General features: G+C 38.3%; 1 protein-coding gene and 5 non-coding genes across 6 annotated transcripts in view; 1 reads left to right on the top strand and 5 right to left on the bottom strand.

Moving 5' to 3' along the window:
• The window catches only part of LOC142351596 (xaa-Pro aminopeptidase ApepP-like), a 702879-nt gene that overhangs the window by 351671 nt on the left and 334044 nt on the right, over positions 1-17164 (top strand). The gene's annotated exons all lie outside the window — the stretch shown is intronic.
• On the bottom strand, positions 1159-1230 carry Trnap-cgg (transfer RNA proline (anticodon CGG)). The gene has a single exon. It is a non-coding gene; the product is annotated as a tRNA-Pro (tRNA).
• Positions 2168-2241, bottom strand: Trnap-agg (transfer RNA proline (anticodon AGG)). The gene has a single exon. It is a non-coding gene; the product is annotated as a tRNA-Pro (tRNA).
• On the bottom strand, positions 3189-3260 carry Trnap-agg (transfer RNA proline (anticodon AGG)). Its single transcript has one exon. It is a non-coding gene; the product is annotated as a tRNA-Pro (tRNA).
• Trnap-agg (transfer RNA proline (anticodon AGG)) lies at positions 6770-6841 on the bottom strand. Its single transcript has one exon. It is a non-coding gene; the product is annotated as a tRNA-Pro (tRNA).
• Positions 8032-8103, bottom strand: Trnap-agg (transfer RNA proline (anticodon AGG)). Its single transcript has one exon. It is a non-coding gene; the product is annotated as a tRNA-Pro (tRNA).

Below are 17164 nucleotides of genomic sequence, written 5' to 3' on the forward strand. Positions count from 1 at the left end.
GTATTGCGCTACTTAAAAAGGAACAGCGCTGGTAACACTTAGCTCATTCGCCAGTCCAAAATAATCGCATTGATGGGTAAATTTTTGTAGTTTTTGAGATTCCTTTTTGGTCAATATGAGCCATGGTTAGGAAATTGGCTTCTAGCATTTGATATGACCTCTTAATCAACCTAATCAATATTCTACGGTAATACGGTAATGTTGAGTTTTTAAGATAGGAAAAAGTTTTGTGGGGACAACCGGGGATTGAACCCGGGACCTCGCGCAACCTAAGCGAGAATCATATTACTAGACCATATTACTGTCCCTGTTCGAAATGGTGAAGTTATTAAGCGCAAATCATATTTTCTGCTCATTGTTTTGCGCAGTTTTTTACATCAGAATTTTAAAACCAAATCTCCCGTAAATGAGTTCAAATCTTTTTTTGTCCCTTTGTGTGGTAAAAAGTTGTTAGCCTGGGGACAGTCGGGAGTTGAACCCGGGAGCTCTCGCACCCGAAGCGAGAATCATACCCCTAGACTACTGTCCCTTTTGGAGAAGGTGAAGTTATTACGCCCGAATATTTTCTGAAAATCATTTTTTCTGCTCATTGTTTTGCGCAGTTTTTTACATCAGAATTTTAAAACCAAATCTCCCGTAAATGAGTTTAAATCTTTTTTGTCCCTTTGTGTGGTAAAAAGTTGTTAGCCTGGGGACAGCCGGGAGTTGAACCCGAGACATCTCGCACCCTAAGCAAGAATCATAACACTAGACCACAGTCCCTGTGGGTAAAGGTGAAGTTATTACGCCCGAATATTTTTTGAAAATCATATTTTCTGCGCTTTGTTTTGCGCAGTTTTTTACATCAGGATTTTAAAACCAAATCTCCAGTAAATGCGTTTAAATCTTTTTTTGTCCCTTTGCGTGGTAAAAAGTTGTTAGCCTGGGGACAGTCGGGAGTTGAACCCGGGTTCTTTTGCACCCGAAGTGAGAATCATACCCCTAGACCACTGTCCCTGTTGTGAAAGGTGAAGTTTTTACGCCCGAATATTTTTCGAAAATGATATTTTCTGCTCATTGTTTTGTGCAGTTTTTTTACATCAGGATTTTAAAACCAAATCTACCGTAAATGCATTTAAATCTTTTTGTGTCCATTTGTGTGGTAAAAAGAAGTTAGGCTGGGACAGCCGGGAGTTGAACCCGGGACCTCTCGCACCCGAAGCGAGAATCATACCCCTTGACCACTGTCCCTTTTGGAAAATGTGAAGTTATTACGCCCGAATATTTTTTCAAAATCATATTTTCTGCTCTTTGTTTTGCGCAGTTTTTTACATCAGAATTTTAAAACCAAATCTCCCGTAAATGCATTTAAATCTTTTTTTTGTCCATTTGTGTGGTAAGAAGATGTTAGGCTGGGGACAGCCGTGAGTTGAACCCGGGACCTCTCGCACCCGAAGCGAGAATAATACCCCTAGACCACTGTCCCTTTTGGAAAATGTGAAGTTATTACGCCCGAATATTTTTTGAAAATCATTTTCTGCTCTTTGTTTTGCGCAGTTTTTTACATCAGAATTTTAAAACCAAATCTCCCGTAAATGCGTTTAAATCTTTTTTTGTCCCTTTGTGTGGTAAAAAGTTGTTAGCCTGGGGACAGTCGGGAGTTGAACCCGGGACCTTTTGCACCCGAAGTGAGAATCATACCCCTAGACCACTGTCTCAAGAACCTCAAGAATTGTGTCACAATATAAGGGCATCTCCCGTTATAGCCCCCTTTTTTGCATATTTACCACGATTGGGGCTGTACGTCTGATGAGTACTAAGCTGAGGATCTATAATGAAAAGTACTCTAGTATACCAAACATTGCTTCTTAAGATAGCACTTTCTCTGGTTTGCAAATGATATGAACTCCTAGGTTCTACGGTCAGATTTCCAGCTTTGAACTCTGAGTGTAGGTGTCTTTTGTATTGCGCTATTTAAAAAGAAACAACGCTTGTAACACATTGCTCATTCGCCAGTCCACAAGTAATGGTATTGATGTGTAAATTTTTATAATTTTTGATATTCCTTTTTGGTCAAAATGAGCAATGGTTAGGAAATTGGCTTCTAGCATTTGCTGTGACCTCTTAATCAACCTAATATTCTACGGTAATACGGTAATGTTGAAGTTTTAAGATAGGAAAAATATTTTGGTGACAGCCGGGGTTTGAACCCGGGACCTCTCACAACCCTAAGCGAGAATCATACCACTAGACCACTGTCCCTGTGGGAAAAGATGAAGTTATTACGCCCAAATGTTTTTTGAAAATCATATTTTCTGCTCATTGTTTTGCGCAGTTTTTTTACATCAGGATTTTTAAACCAAATCTCCCGTAAATGCATTTAATTCTTTTTTTTATACATTTGTGTGGTAAAAAGTTGTTAGCATGGGGACAGCCGGAAGTTTAACCCGGGACCTCTCGCACCCGAAGCGCGAATGATACCTCTAGACCACTGTCCCTGTGGGAAAAGGAGAAGTTATTACGCCCGATTGTTTTTTGAAAATATTATTTTCTGCTCATTGTTTTGCGCAGTTTTTTTACATCAGGATTTTAAAACCAAATCTCCCGTAAATGCATTTAAATCTTTTTTTGTCCATTTGTGTGGTCAAAAGTTATTAGCCTGGGGAAAGCCGGAAGTTGCAGCCGGGACCGTTTGCACCCGAAGTGAGTATTATACCCCTAGACCACTGTCTCACGAACCTCAAGAATTGTGTCACTTTATCAGGGCATCTCCCGTTATAGCTCCTTTTTATTGCATATTTACCACGATTGGGGCTGTACGTCTTATGAGTACTAAGCTGAGGGTCTATAATGAAAAGTACTCTAGTATACCAAACATTGCTTATTAAGATAGCACTTTCTGTCGTTTACAAATGATATGAACTCCTAGGTTCTACGGTCAGATTTCCAGCTTTGAACTCTGAGTGCAGGTGTCTGTTGTATTGAGCTACTTAAAAAGAAACAACGCTTGTAACACATTGCTCATTCGCCAGTCCACAAGTAATGGTATTGATGTGTAAATTTTTATAGTTTTTGAAATTCCTTTTTGGTCAAAATGAGCAATGGTTAGGAAATTGGCTTCTAGCATTTGATATGACCTCTTAATCAATCTTATAAATATTCTACGGTAATACGGTAATGTTGAAGTTTTAAGATAGGAAAAATATTTTGGGGACAGCCGGGGATTGAACCCGGGACCTCTCGCACCCTAAGCGAGAATCATACCACTAGACCACTGTCCCTGTGGTAAAAGGTGGAGTTATTACGCCCGAATATTTTTTGAAAATCATATTTTCTGCTCATTGTTTTGCGCAGTTTTTTTACATCAGGATTTTGAAACCAAATCTCCCGTAAATGCATTTAAGTCTTTTTTGTCCATTTGTGTGGTTAAAAATTTGTTAGTCTGGGGACAGCCGGGAGTTGCAGCCGGGACCTTTCGCACCCGAAGTGAGAATCATACCCCTAGACCACTGTCTCAAGAATCTCAAAAATTGTGTCACAATATAAGGGCATCTCCCGTTATAGCCCCTTTTATTGCATATTTTCCACCATTGGGGCTATACGTCTTATGAGTACTCAGCTGAGGATATTTAATGAAAAGGACTCTAGTATACCAAACATTGCTTTTTAAGATAGCACTTTCTGTGGCTTACAAATGATATGAACTCCTAGGTTCTACGGTCAGAATTCCAGCTTTGAACTATGAGTGCAGGTGTCTTTTTTATTGAGCTCCCTAAAAAAAAACGCTTGTAACACATTGCTCATTCGCTAGTCCACAAGTAATGGTATTGATCTGTAAGTTTTTATTTTTTTAAGATTCGTTTTTGGTCAATATGAGCATTGTTTAGGAAATTTTCTTCTCGCATTTGATATGAGCTCCTAATCAACCTAATCAATTTTCTACGGTAATACTCTAATGTTGAGTTTTTAAGATAGGAAAAATATTGTGGGGACAGCCGGGGATTGAACCCATGCCCGTTCTTACCCTAAGCGAGAATCATACCACTAGACCACTGTCCCTGTGGGAAAAGATGAAGTTATTACGCCCAAATGTTTTTTGAAAATCATATTTTCTGCTCATTGTTTTGCGCAGTTTTTTTACATCAGGATTTTGAAAACAAATCTCCCGTAAATGCATTTAAATCTTTTTTTGTCCATTTTTGTGGTAAAAAGTTGTTAGCCTTGGGACAGCCGGAAGTTTAACCCGGGACCTCTCGCACCCGAAGCGCGAATGATACCCCTAGACCACTGTCCCTGTGGGAAAAGGAGAAGTTTTTAAGCCCGAATATTTTTCGAAAATAATATTTTCTGCTCATTGTTTTGCGCAGTTTTTTTACATCAGGATTTTGAAACCAAATTTCCCGTAAATGCATTTAAATCTTTTTTTGACCATTTGTGTGGTAAAAAGTTGTTGGCCTGGGGACAGCCGGGAGTTGCAGCCGGGACCTTTTGCACCCGAAGTGAGAATCATACCCCTAGACCACTGTCTCAAAAACCTCAAGAATTGTGTCACAATATAAGGGCATCTCCCGTTATAGCCCCCTTTTATTGCATTTTTACCACGATTGGGGCTGTACGTCTGATGAGTGCTAAGCTGAGGATCTAAAGTGAAAAGTACTATAGTATACCAAACATTGCTTCTTAAGATAGCACCTTCTGTGGTTTACAAATGATATGAACTCCTAGCTTCTACGGTCAGAATTCCCGCTTTGAACTCTGAGTGCAGGTGTCTTTTGTATTGAGCTACTTAAAAAGAAACAACGCTTATAACACATTGCTCATTCGCCAGTCCACAAGTAATGGTATTGATGTGTAAATTTTTATAGTTTTTGAAATTCCTTTTTGGTCAAAATGAGCAATGGTTAGGAAATTGGCTTCTAGCATTTGATATGACCTCTTAATCAATCTTATAAATATTCTACGGTAATACGGTAATGTTGAAGTTTTAAGATAGGAAAAATATTTTGGGGACAGCCGGGGATTGAACCCATGCCCGTTCTTACCCTAAGCGAGAATCATACCACTAGACCACTGTCCCTGTGGGAAAAGATGAAGTTATTACGCCCAAATGTTTTTTGAAAATCATATTTTCTGCTCATTGTTTTGCGCAGTTTTTTTACATCAGGATTTTGAAAACAAATCTCCCGTAAATGCATTTAAATCTTTTTTTGTCCATTTTTGTGGTAAAAAGTTGTTAGCCTTGGGACAGCCGGAAGTTTAACCCGGGACCTCTCGCACCCGAAGCGCGAATGATACCCCTAGACCACTGTCCCTGTGGGAAAAGGAGAAGTTTTTAAGCCCGAATATTTTTCGAAAATAATATTTTCTGCTCATTGTTTTGCGCAGTTTTTTTACATCAGGATTTTGAAACCAAATTTCCCGTAAATGCATTTAAATCTTTTTTTGACCATTTGTGTGGTAAAAAGTTGTTGGCCTGGGGACAGCCGGGAGTTGCAGCCGGGACCTTTTGCACCCGAAGTGAGAATCATACCCCTAGACCACTGTCTCAAAAACCTCAAGAATTGTGTCACAATATAAGGGCATCTCCCGTTATAGCCCCCTTTTATTGCATTTTTACCACGATTGGGGCTGTACGTCTGATGAGTGCTAAGCTGAGGATCTAAAGTGAAAAGTACTATAGTATACCAAACATTGCTTCTTAAGATAGCACCTTCTGTGGTTTACAAATGATATGAACTCCTAGCTTCTACGGTCAGAATTCCCGCTTTGAACTCTGAGTGCAGGTGTCTTTTGTATTGAGCTACTTAAAAAGAAACAACGCTTATAACACATTGCTCATTCGCCAGTCCACAAGTAATGGTATTGATGTGTAAATTTTTAAAATTTTTGTAATTCATTTTTGGTCAAAATGAGCAATAGTTAGGAAATTGGTTTCTAGCATTTGATATGACCTCTTAATCAACCTAATAAATATTCTACGGTAATACGGTAATGTTGAAGTTTTAAGATAGGAAAAATATTTTGGGGACAGCCAGGGATTGAACCCGGGACCTCTCGTAACCTAAGCGAGAATTATACCACTAGACCACTGTCCCTGTGGGAAAAGGTGAAGTTATTACGCCCGAATATTTTTTTAAAATCATATTTTCTGCTCAATGTTCTTCGCAGTTTTTTTAAATCAGGTTTTTGAAACCAAATCTCCCTTAAATGCATTTAAATCTTTTTTTTTGTCCATTTGTGTGGTGAAAAGTTGTTAGCTTGGGGACAGCCGGGAGTTGCAGCCGGGACCTTTCGCACTCGAAGTGAGAATCATACCCCTAGACCACTGTCTCAAGAATCTCAAGAATTGTGTCACAATATAAGGGCATCTCCCGTTATAGCCTCTTTTATTGATTATTTTCCTCGATTCGGGCTATACGTCTTATGAGTACTAAGCTGAGGATCTTTAATGAAAAGGACTCTAGTATAGCAAAAATTGCTTCTTAAGATAGCACTTTCTGTGGTTTACAAATGATATGAACTCCTAGGTTCTACGGTCAGAATTCCAGCTTTGAACTATGAGTGAATGTGTCTTTTGTATTGAGCTCCCTAAAAAGAAACAACGCTTGTAACACATTGCTCATTCGCCAGTCCACAAGTAATGGTATTGATGTGTCAGTTTTTAAGATTCATTTGGTCAATATGAGCAATGTTTAGGAAATTGGCTTCTAGCATTTGATATGATGACCTCCTAATCAGTTTTCTACGGTAATACTGTAATGTTGAGTTTTTAAGATAGGAAAAATATTGTGGGGACAGCCGGGGATTGAACCCGGGACCTCCCGCACCCTAAGCGAGAATCATACCACTAGACCACTGTCCCTGTGGGAAAAGGTGAAGTTATTACGCCCTAATTGTATTTTGAAAATCTTTTTTCTGCTCATTGTTTTGCGCAGTTTTTTTACATCAGGAATTTAAAACCAAATCTTACGTAAATGCATTTAAATCTTTTTTTTTGTCCATTTGTGTGGTAAAAAGTTATTAGTCCGGGGACAGTCCGGAGTTGAACCCGGGACCTTATGCACCCGAAGCTAGAATCATTCCCCTAGACCACTGTCCCTGTGGGAAAAGGTGAAGTTATTACGACCGAATATTTTTTGAAAATAATATTTTGTGCTCATTGTTTTGCGCAGTTTTTTTACATCAGGATTTTAAAACAAAATCTCCCTTAAATGAATTTATATTTTTTTGTCCATATGTGTGGTAAAAAGTTGTTAGCCTGGGGACAGTCGGGAGTTGAATCCCGGACCTTTTGCACCCGAAGCGAGAATCATACCTCTAGACCACTCCCTGTGGGAAAAGGTGAAGTTATTACGCCCAAATGTTTTTTGAAAATAATTTTTTCTGCTCATGGTTTTGCGCAGTTTTTTTAGTTGTGGATTTTAAAACCAAATCTCCCTAAAATCCATTTAAATCTTTTTTTGTTCTTTGTGTGGTAAAAAGTTGTTAGCCTGGGGAAAGCCGGGAGTTGCAGCCGGGAGTTGCAGCCGGGACCTTTTGCACCCGAAGTGAGAATCATACCCCTAGACCACTGTCTCAAGAACCTCAAGAATTGTGTCACAATATAAGGGCATCTCACGTTATAGCCCCCTCTTATTGCATTTTTACCACGATTGGGGCTGTACGTCTGATGAGTGCTAAGCTGAGGATCTAAAATTAAAAGTACTATAGTATACCAAACATTGCTTCTTAAGATAGCACCTTCTGTGGTTTACAAATGATATGAACTCCTAGCTTCTACGGTCAGAATTCCAGCTTTGAACTCTGAGTGCAGGTGTCTTTTGTATTGAGCTACTTAAAAAGAACAACGCTTGTAACACATTGCTCATTCGCCAGTCCACAAGTAATGGTTTTGATGTGTAAATTTTTATAATTTTTGAAATTCCTTTTTGGTCAAAATGAGCAATAGTTAGGAAATTGGCTTCGGGCATTTGATATGACCTCTTAATCAACCTAATAAATATTCTAAGGTAATACGGTAATTTTGAAGTTTTAAGATAGGAAAAATATTTTGGGGACAGCCAGGGATTGAACCCGGGACCTCTCGAACCCTAAGCGAGAATCATACCACTAGACCACTGTCCCTGTGTGAAAAGGTGAAGTTTTTACGCCCGAATATTTTTTTAAAATCATATTTTCTGCTCAATGTTCTTCGCAGTTTTTTTACATCAGGATTTTGAAACCAAATCTCCCTTAAATGCATTTAAATCTTTTTTTGTCCCTTTGTGTGGTAAAAAGTTGTTAGCTTGGGGACAGCCGGGAGTTGCAGCCGGGACCTTTCGCACCCGAAGTGAGAATCATACCCCTAGACCACTGTCTCAAGAATCTCAAGAATTGTGTCACAATATAAGGGCCTCTCCCGTTATAGCCTCTTTTATTGCATATTTTCCTCGATTGGGGCTATACGTCTTATGAGTACTAAACTGAGGATCTTTAATGAAAAGGACTCTAGTATACCAAAAATTGCTTCTTAAGATAGCACTTTCTGTGGTTTACAAATGATATGAACTCCTAGGTTCTACGGTCAGAATTCCAGCTTTGAACTATGAGTGAATGTGTCTTTTGTATTGAGCTCCCTAAAAAGAAACAACGCTTGTAACACATTGCTCATTCGCCAGTCCACAAGTAATGGTATTGATGTGTAAGTTTTCAAGATTCATTTGGTCAATATGAGCAATGTTTAGGAAATTGGCTTCTAGCATTTGATATGACCTCCTAATCAGTTTTCTACGGTAATACTGTAATGTTGAGTTTTTAAGATAGCAAAAATATGGTGGGGACAGTCGGGGATTGAACCCGGGACCTCCCGCACCGTAAGCGAGAATCATACCACTGGACCCCTGTCCATGTGGGAAAAGGTGAAGTTATTACGCCCGAATATTTTTTGAAAATCATTTTTTCTGCAGTTTTTTTTACATCAAGATTTTAAAGCCAAATCTCCCGTAAATACATTTAAATCTTTTTTTCTTCCATTTTTGTGGTAACAAGTTATTAGCCCGGGGACAGTCTGGAGTTGAACCCGGGACCTTATGCACCCGAAGCTAGAATCAGTCCCCTAGACCACTGTCCCTGTGGGAAAAGGTGAAGTTATTACGCCCGAATATTTTTTGAAAATAATATTTTGTGCTCATTGTTTTGCGCAGTTTTTTTACATCAGGATTTTAAAACAAAATCTCCCTTAAATGAATTTATATTTTTTTGTCCATATGTGTGGTAAAAAGTTGTTAGCCTGGGGACAGTCGGGAGTTGAATCCCGGACCTTTTGCACCCGAAGCGAGAATCATACCTCTAGAGCACTCCCTGTGGGAAAAGGTGGAGTTATTACGCCCAATGTTATTTGAAAATAATTTGCTCATGGTTTTGCGCAGTTTTTTTAGTTGTGGATTTTAAAACCAAATCTCCCTAAAATCCATTTAAATCTTTTTTTGTTCTTTGTGTGGTAAAAAGTTGTTAGCCTGGGGAAAGCCGGAAGTTGCAGCCGGGACCTTTTGCACCCGAAGTGAGAATCATACCCCTAGACCACTGTCTCAAGAACCTCAAGAATTGTGTCACAATAAAAGGGAATCCCCCGTTATAGCCCCTTTTTTGCATATTTACCACGATTGGGGCTATACGTCTTTTGAGTACTAAGCTGAGGATCTATAATGAAATGAACACTAGTTTACCAAGCAATGCTTCTTAAGATAGCACTTTCTGTGGTTTACAAATGATATGAACTCCTAGGTTCTACGGTCAGAATGCCGGCTATGAACTTTGAGTGCAGGTGTCTTTTGTATTGAGCTACCTAACAAGAAACAACGCGTGTAACACATTGCTCATTCGCCAGTCCACAAGTAATGGTATTGATGTGTAAGTTTTTATAATTTTTGAGATTCCTTTTTGGTCATTATGAGCAATGTTTAGGAAATTGGCTTCCAGCATTTGATATGACCTCTTAATCAACCTAATCAATTTTCTACGGTAATACGGTGATGTTGAGTTTTTAAGATAGGAAAAAATTTTGTGGGGAAAGTCAGGGATTGAACCCGAGACATCTCGCACCCTAAGCAAGAATCATAACACTAGACCACTGTCCCTGTGGGTAAAGGTGAAGTTATTACGCCCGAATATTTTTTGAAAATCATATTTTCTGCTCATTGTTTTAGGCAGTTTTTTTACATCAGGATTTTGAAACCAAATCTCCCGTAAATGCATTTAAATCTTTTTTTGACCATTTGTGTGGTAAAAAGTTGTTAGCCTGGGGACAGCCAGGAGTTGCAGCCGGGACCTTTCGCACCCGAAGTGAGAATCATACCCCTAGACCACTGTCTCAAGTATCTCAAGAATTGTGTCACAATATAAGGGCATCTCCCGTTATAGCCCCTTTTTTTGCATATTTACCACGATTGGGGCTGTACGTCTGATGAGTGCTAAGCTGAGGTTCTAAAATGAAAAGTACTATAGTATACCAAACATTGCTTCTTAAGATAGCACCTTCTGTGGTTTACAAATGATATGAACTCCTAGGTTCTATGGTCAGAATTCCAGCTTTGAAGTATGAGTGCAGGTGTCTTTTTTATTGAGCCCTAAAAAGAAACAACGCTTGTAACACATTGCTCATTCGCCAGTCCACAAGTAATGGTTTTGATGTGTAAATTTTCATAATTTTTGAAATTCCTTTTTGGTCAAAATGAGCAATGTTTAGCAAATTGGCTTCTAGCACTTGATATGACCTCTTAATCAACCTAATCAATTTTCTACGGTAATACGGTAATGTTGAGTTTTTAAGATAGGAAAAAATATTGTGGGGGCAGCCTGGGATTGAACCCGGGACCTCGCATCCTAAACGAGAATCATACCACTACACCCCTGTCCTCTGGGAAAAGGTGAAGTTATTACGCCCGAATATTTTTTTTTGAAAATCATTTTTTCTGGTCTTTGTTTTGCGCAGATTTTTTTACATCAGGATTTTAAAACCAAATCTCCCGTAAATGCATTTAAATCTTTTTTTGTCCATTTGCCTGGTAAAAAGTTGTTAGGCTGGGGACATCCGGGAGTTGAACCCGGGACCTCTTGCACCCGAAGCGAGAATCATACCCCTAGACAACTGTCTCAAGAACCTCAAGAATTGTGTCACAATATAAGGGCATCCCCCGTTATAGCCCTTTTTGTTGCTTATTTACCACGATTGGGGCTATACGTCTTATGAGTACTAAGCCGAGGATCTATAATGAAAAGAACTCTAGTATAGCAAACATTGCTTCTTAAGATAGCACTTTCTGTGGTTTACAAGTGATATGAACTCTCTAGGTTCTACGGTCAGAATTGCAGCTTTGAACTATGAGTGCAGGTTTCTTTTGTATTGAGCTACCTGAGAGGAAACAACGCTTGTAACACATTGCTCATTCGCCAGTCCACAAGAAATGGTATTGATGTGTAAGTTTTTATAATTTTTGAGATTCATTTTTTGTCAATATGAGCAGTTTTTAGGAAATTGGCTTCTAGCATTTGATATGACCTCTTAATCAACCTAATCAACTTTCTACGGTAATACGGTAATGTTGAGTTTTTAAGATAGGAAAAAATTTCGTGGTTGCAGCCGGGGATTGAACCCGGGACCTCTCGAACCCTAAGCGAGAATCATACCACTTGACCACTGTCCGTGTGGGAAAAGGTGAAGTTATTACGCCCGAATATTTTTTGAAAATAATATTTTCTGCTCATTGTTTTGCGCAGTTTTTTTACATCAGGATTTTAAAGCCAAATCTCCCGTAAATGCATTTAAATTTTTTTCTTCCATTTTTGTGGTAACAAGTTGTTAGCCTGGGGACAGTCGGGAGTTGACCCCGGGTTCTTTTGCACCCGAAGTGAGAATCATACCCCTAGACCACTGTCTCCAGAATCTCAAAAATTGTGTCACAATATAAGGGCATCCCCCGTTATAGCCCCTTTTGTTGCTTGTTTACCACGATTGGGGCTATATGTCTTATGAGTACTAATCCGAGGATCTATAATGAAAAGTACTCTAGTATAGCAAACATTGCTTCTTAAGATAGCACTTTCTGTGGTTTACAAATGATATGAACTCGTAGGTTCTACGGTCAGAATTCCAGCTCTGAACTATGAGTGCAGGTGTCTTTTGTATTGAGCTACCTAAAAAGAAACAACGCTTGTAACACCTTGCTCATTCGTCAATCCACAAGTAATGGTATTGATGTGTAAGTTTTTCTAATTTTTGAGATTCCTTTTTTGGTCAATTTGAGCAATGTTTAGGAAATTGGTTTCTAGCATTTGATATGACCTCTTAATCAACCTAATCTATTTTCTACGGTAACACGGTAATGTTGAGTTTTTAAGATAGGAAAAAATATTGTGGGGACAACCTGGGATTGAACCCGGGACCCCTCGCATCCGAAGCGAGAATCATAACCCTAGACCACTGTCACTGTGGGAAAAGATGAAGTTATTAAGCCCGAAAATTTTTTGAAAATAATATTTTCTGCTCATTGTTTTGCGCAATTTTTTACATCAGGATTTTAAAACCAAATCTCCCGTAAATGCATTTAAATCTTTTTTTGTCCATGTGTGTGTGTGTGTGGTAACAAGTTGTTAGTCTGGGGACAGTTGGGAGTTGAACCCGGGACCTTTTGCACCCGAAGTGAGAGTCTTACCCCTAGACCACTGTCTCAAGAATCTCAAGAATTGTGTCACAATAAAAGGGCATCCCCTGTTATAGCCCCTTTTATTGCACATTTACCACGATTGGGGCTATACGTCTTTTGAGTACTAAGCTGAGGATCTATAATGAAAAGAACTCTAGTATAGCAAACATTGCTTCTTAAGATAGCACTTTCTGTGGTTTACAAATGATATGAACTCGTAGGTTCTACGGTCAGAATTCCAGCTCTGAACTATGAGTGCAGGTGTCTTTTGTATTGAGCTACCTAAAAAGAAACAACGCTTGTAACACCTTGCTCATTCGTCAGTCCACAAGTAATGGTATTGATGTGTAAGTTTTTCTAATTTTTGAGATTCCTTTTTTGGTCAATTTGAGCAATGTTTAGGAAATTGGTTTCTAGCATTTGATATGACCTCTTAATCAACCTAATCTATTTTCTACGGTAACACGGTAATGTTGAGTTTTTAAGATAGGAAAAAATATTGTGGGGACAACCTGGGATTGAACCCGGGACCTCTCGGACCCTAAGCGAGAATCATACCACTAGACCCGTGTCCCTGTGGGAAAAGGTTAAGTTATTACGCCCTAATACTTTTTCGAAAATCATTTTTTCTGCTCATTGTTTTGCGCAGTTTTTTACATCAGGATTTTAAAACCAAATCTCCCCTAAATGCATTTAAATCTTTTTTTTTTCCATTTGTGTGCTAAAAAGTCGTTAGCCTGGTGACAGTCGGGAGTTGAACCCGGGACCCCTCGCATCCGAAGCGAGAATCATAACCCTAGACCACTGTCACTGTGGGAAAAGATGAAGTTATCAAGCCCGAAAATTTTTTGAAAATAATATTTTCTGCTCATTGTTTTGCGCAATTTTTTACATCAGGATTTTAAAACCAAATCTCCCGTAAATGCATTTAAATCTTTTTTTGTCCATGTGTGTGGTAACAAGTTGTTAGTCTGGGGACAGTTGGGAGTTGAACCCGGGACCTTTTGCACCCGAAGTGAGAGTCATACCCCTAGACCACTGTCTCAAGAATCTCAAGAATTGTGTTACAATAAAAGGGCATCCCCCGTTATAGCCCCTTTTTTGCATATTTACCACGATTGGGGCTATACGTCTTTTGAGTACTAAGCTGAGGATCTATAATGAAAAGAACTCTAGTATAGCAAACATTGCTTCTTAAGATAGCACTTTGTGTGGTTTACAAATGATTTGAACTCGTAGGTTCTACGGTCAGAATTCCAGCTCTGAACTATGAGTGCAGGTGTCTTTTGTTTTGAGCTACCTAAAAAGAAACAACGCTTGTAACACCTTGCTCATTCGTCAGTCCACAAGTAATGGTATTGATGTGTAAGTTTTTCTAATTTTTGATATTCTTTTTTTGGTCAATTTGAGCAATGTTTAGGAAATTGGCTTCTAGCATTTGATATGACCTCTTAATCAACCTAATCAACTTTCTACGGTAATACGGTAATGTTGAGTTTTTAAGATAGGAAAGAATATTGTGGGGACAGCCTGGGATTGAACCAGGGACCTCTCGCACCCTAAGCGAGAATCATACCACTGGACCCCTGTCCATGTGGGAAAAGGTGAAGTTATTACGCCCGAATATTTTTTGAAAATCATTTTTTCTGCAGTTTTTTTACATCAAGATTTTAAAGCCAAATCTCCCGTAAATACATTTAAATCTTTTTTTCTTCCATTTTTGTGGTAACAAGTTGTTAGCCTGGGGACAGTCGGGAGTTGAACCCGGGACCTTTTGCGCCCGAAGTGAGAATCATACCCCTAGACCACTGTCTCAAAAACCTCAAGAATTGTGGCACAATATAAGGGCATCTCCCGTTATAGCCCCTTTTTTGCACTCATCGATTTTTAATGACAGATTGCTAATGCGAAATAGAAAAATATAGTTTGCATTTTGAGTTTATAGCAGTTGTTTTCATGTTGATCCTGTCCTTTCAAGAAATAAAAGTTTAATTTTTAGTCATGCTTGTTTTTATTAATCTTGTGTTGTTTTATTGCTTAGTCTCATTACTAACAGCTCTCATTTGCCTTTTAAAGCGGAGTAACTGATTTTCAGGTCATTAATTAATACAGTTTTTTGAATTGTACTTTAGGACTTGTCCTGCTATGTTTTTTTAAAGATATGTTTACCGATTTTCATGGTTTTTGAAGACAAATTGGAGTAGTGATTATGGTCACGCCGAAACAGGAAGTGGAGCAAAAATGCGAGTGGTTTGCGGCATGAAATTTTTTCGCTCTAATTTTATAGTAGAGTGAGAAAACGGTGTTTGAACAAAACTTCGCGTTCTCGCTAGTGGATTTTTAGTGAAGTATGTTCAATTACGAAATGACATCAAAATAGTTTGCACTTCGAAATTGTTTGTGCAAAAATCCTTTTTTGTTTAGGTTTAATCTTCTTTCAATCCCAATCTATCTGCTCAGCTGCTATTTTTTTAGTCCATTTTGGCCTATCGATATATGCATTGTAGAGAGTTGTGAGTTGTATCCATTTATGATCGATCTAATTGATTCTCTAATGGTGCCCAATTAAGAGATATTTTATTTGCAGGCAATTGCTCATGCATTTTGTGACTTCGACACTGTTTTCATAAAATTCTAATTTCTTTTCAAGATTTGCTCGCATTTGCTGCGCTTTTTCTAAACGTTTTACCCAGTCTCATCAATGACACTAGTAGTTGGCTACCTAAAGAGGGCTAAGGGAACCTATCTAATGTTTTCAGTTGACGCATTATAGCTATTATTACTTCGGAAGATGAATTTTCAATTTTCCCCTTTTTAGTTTTGGTTCGCTGATTTTATAGGTCTGTCCTATTTAGTACCGCTCTCATATTAATTCATTTGAAACGAAATGTTTTATGGTAGTCGGATTTACGTGTTAGATGTAGGTTTTCTGACGTTGATGATACAAGTTTTCGTTAATATTTGGTTATTAATTTGGTTCTTTTTTGAACTCTCGTTGCATTACCGAAACGTTGACAGTTGCCACGGACGTTGAAAAATAATAATCTGACTTTATTTGAAAATTTTGGCGAATAGTTTATATTTTAAACAATTTCTTAGATTTTGGTTTTTGTTTTTATTTTGTGTCCTTTTTCGATCGTAAGACTTAATCTTATTAATGACAGGTCTCATTGGATTGCTAGCGTGAGATAGGTGATAACTGAACATATTTTATGCTGTGCAATGAAAGTTTCAATGGCTGTGACACTACGAGTTTTTTAAAACCTGATATTATTTATTTGTTCAAATGGGTTTATTTTTTATGAAGATTGTCGCTTTATCAGAAAATTGTCAAATCCAAATTGTGTTGAAAAGAGACTCAACTGAATATATACAAAAGTTTTCACTGAGTAGCTCATTTTCTAATGCCTTTTAGCTGATATTGACTTTAATCGCTTTTCCTGGTTATCTTTTTGTTTCGACCCCAGTTAGTGGGGGAAGAAACTCTCTGCTCAGCTGGTTTTTTAAGTCTATTTTCGCCTATCGATATATGCATTGTAGAGAGATGTGAGTTGTGTCCATTTATGATCAATCTAATTGACCATCTAATGGTGCCCAATTATGAGATATTTTATTTGCAGGCAATTGCTCATGCATTCTGTGACTTCGACACTGTTTTCATAAACTTCTAATAACTTTTCAAGATTTGCTCGCATTTGTTGCGCTTTTTCTAACCCTATAAACTAGTCTCATCAATTAAACGAGCAATTGGCTACCTAAAGAGGACTAAGTGAACCTATGTTATGTTTTCCTTTGACACTTAATAGCTATTATTACTTCAGAAAATAAACTTCGGATGATGAACTCCGGAAGGTGTTGAAAACAGACTCCATTGAACATATACAAAAGTTTTCACTGATTAGCTCGTTTTCTAATGCCTTTTAAATTTTTGCGCCATATTTATTGAATTTTTGGTTTCTGCCTGCTTTTGGTGTTGTTAATAGCCGCCCTCATCTTCTCAGCCGGCTATTTTGGCGCTCCTATTTTTTTTTTACTTCGTCGAACAAAAACATGTTTCGCTGTACCTTTTTGCCGCTTTTTCGACATTTTGCGTGCAATCTTTTTGACTTCTCTAGGCTAGTTTTACTCTTCTGTCATTCTGCTCAAAGTCCTTTTAAACAGCAGCTGCTCAGCAAAGCAATTCAAAATGAACAGAGTCAGTATAAAAAAAGAGTCAGAAATAGAAACGGGATAAACCCATAAAGCCCATTTTTAGATGCCCGGTACTTGAACTTTGCTCTCATAAGTTACTATCTGTAATGCTTATTGGTAATCATACTAGACCCTGTAGCCTCTCACTGAGAGACAGGAGTATGTTCAACTACGAAATTACATCAATATAAATCGCACTATTATTGGAATCAACGTTGGCTATTTTCCGGCAATCTGCCGGATATGATTTTTTGTAGTCCTATTAATTTTAATGACAGGTCTCATTACCTGAATGTAATTGAACTCTTTTAAAG

Source organism: Convolutriloba macropyga, chromosome 13 (genome assembly GCF_964194025.1).
Source record: "Convolutriloba macropyga chromosome 13, txConMacr16.3, whole genome shotgun sequence".
NCBI lineage: Eukaryota > Metazoa > Xenacoelomorpha > Acoela > Convolutidae > Convolutriloba > Convolutriloba macropyga.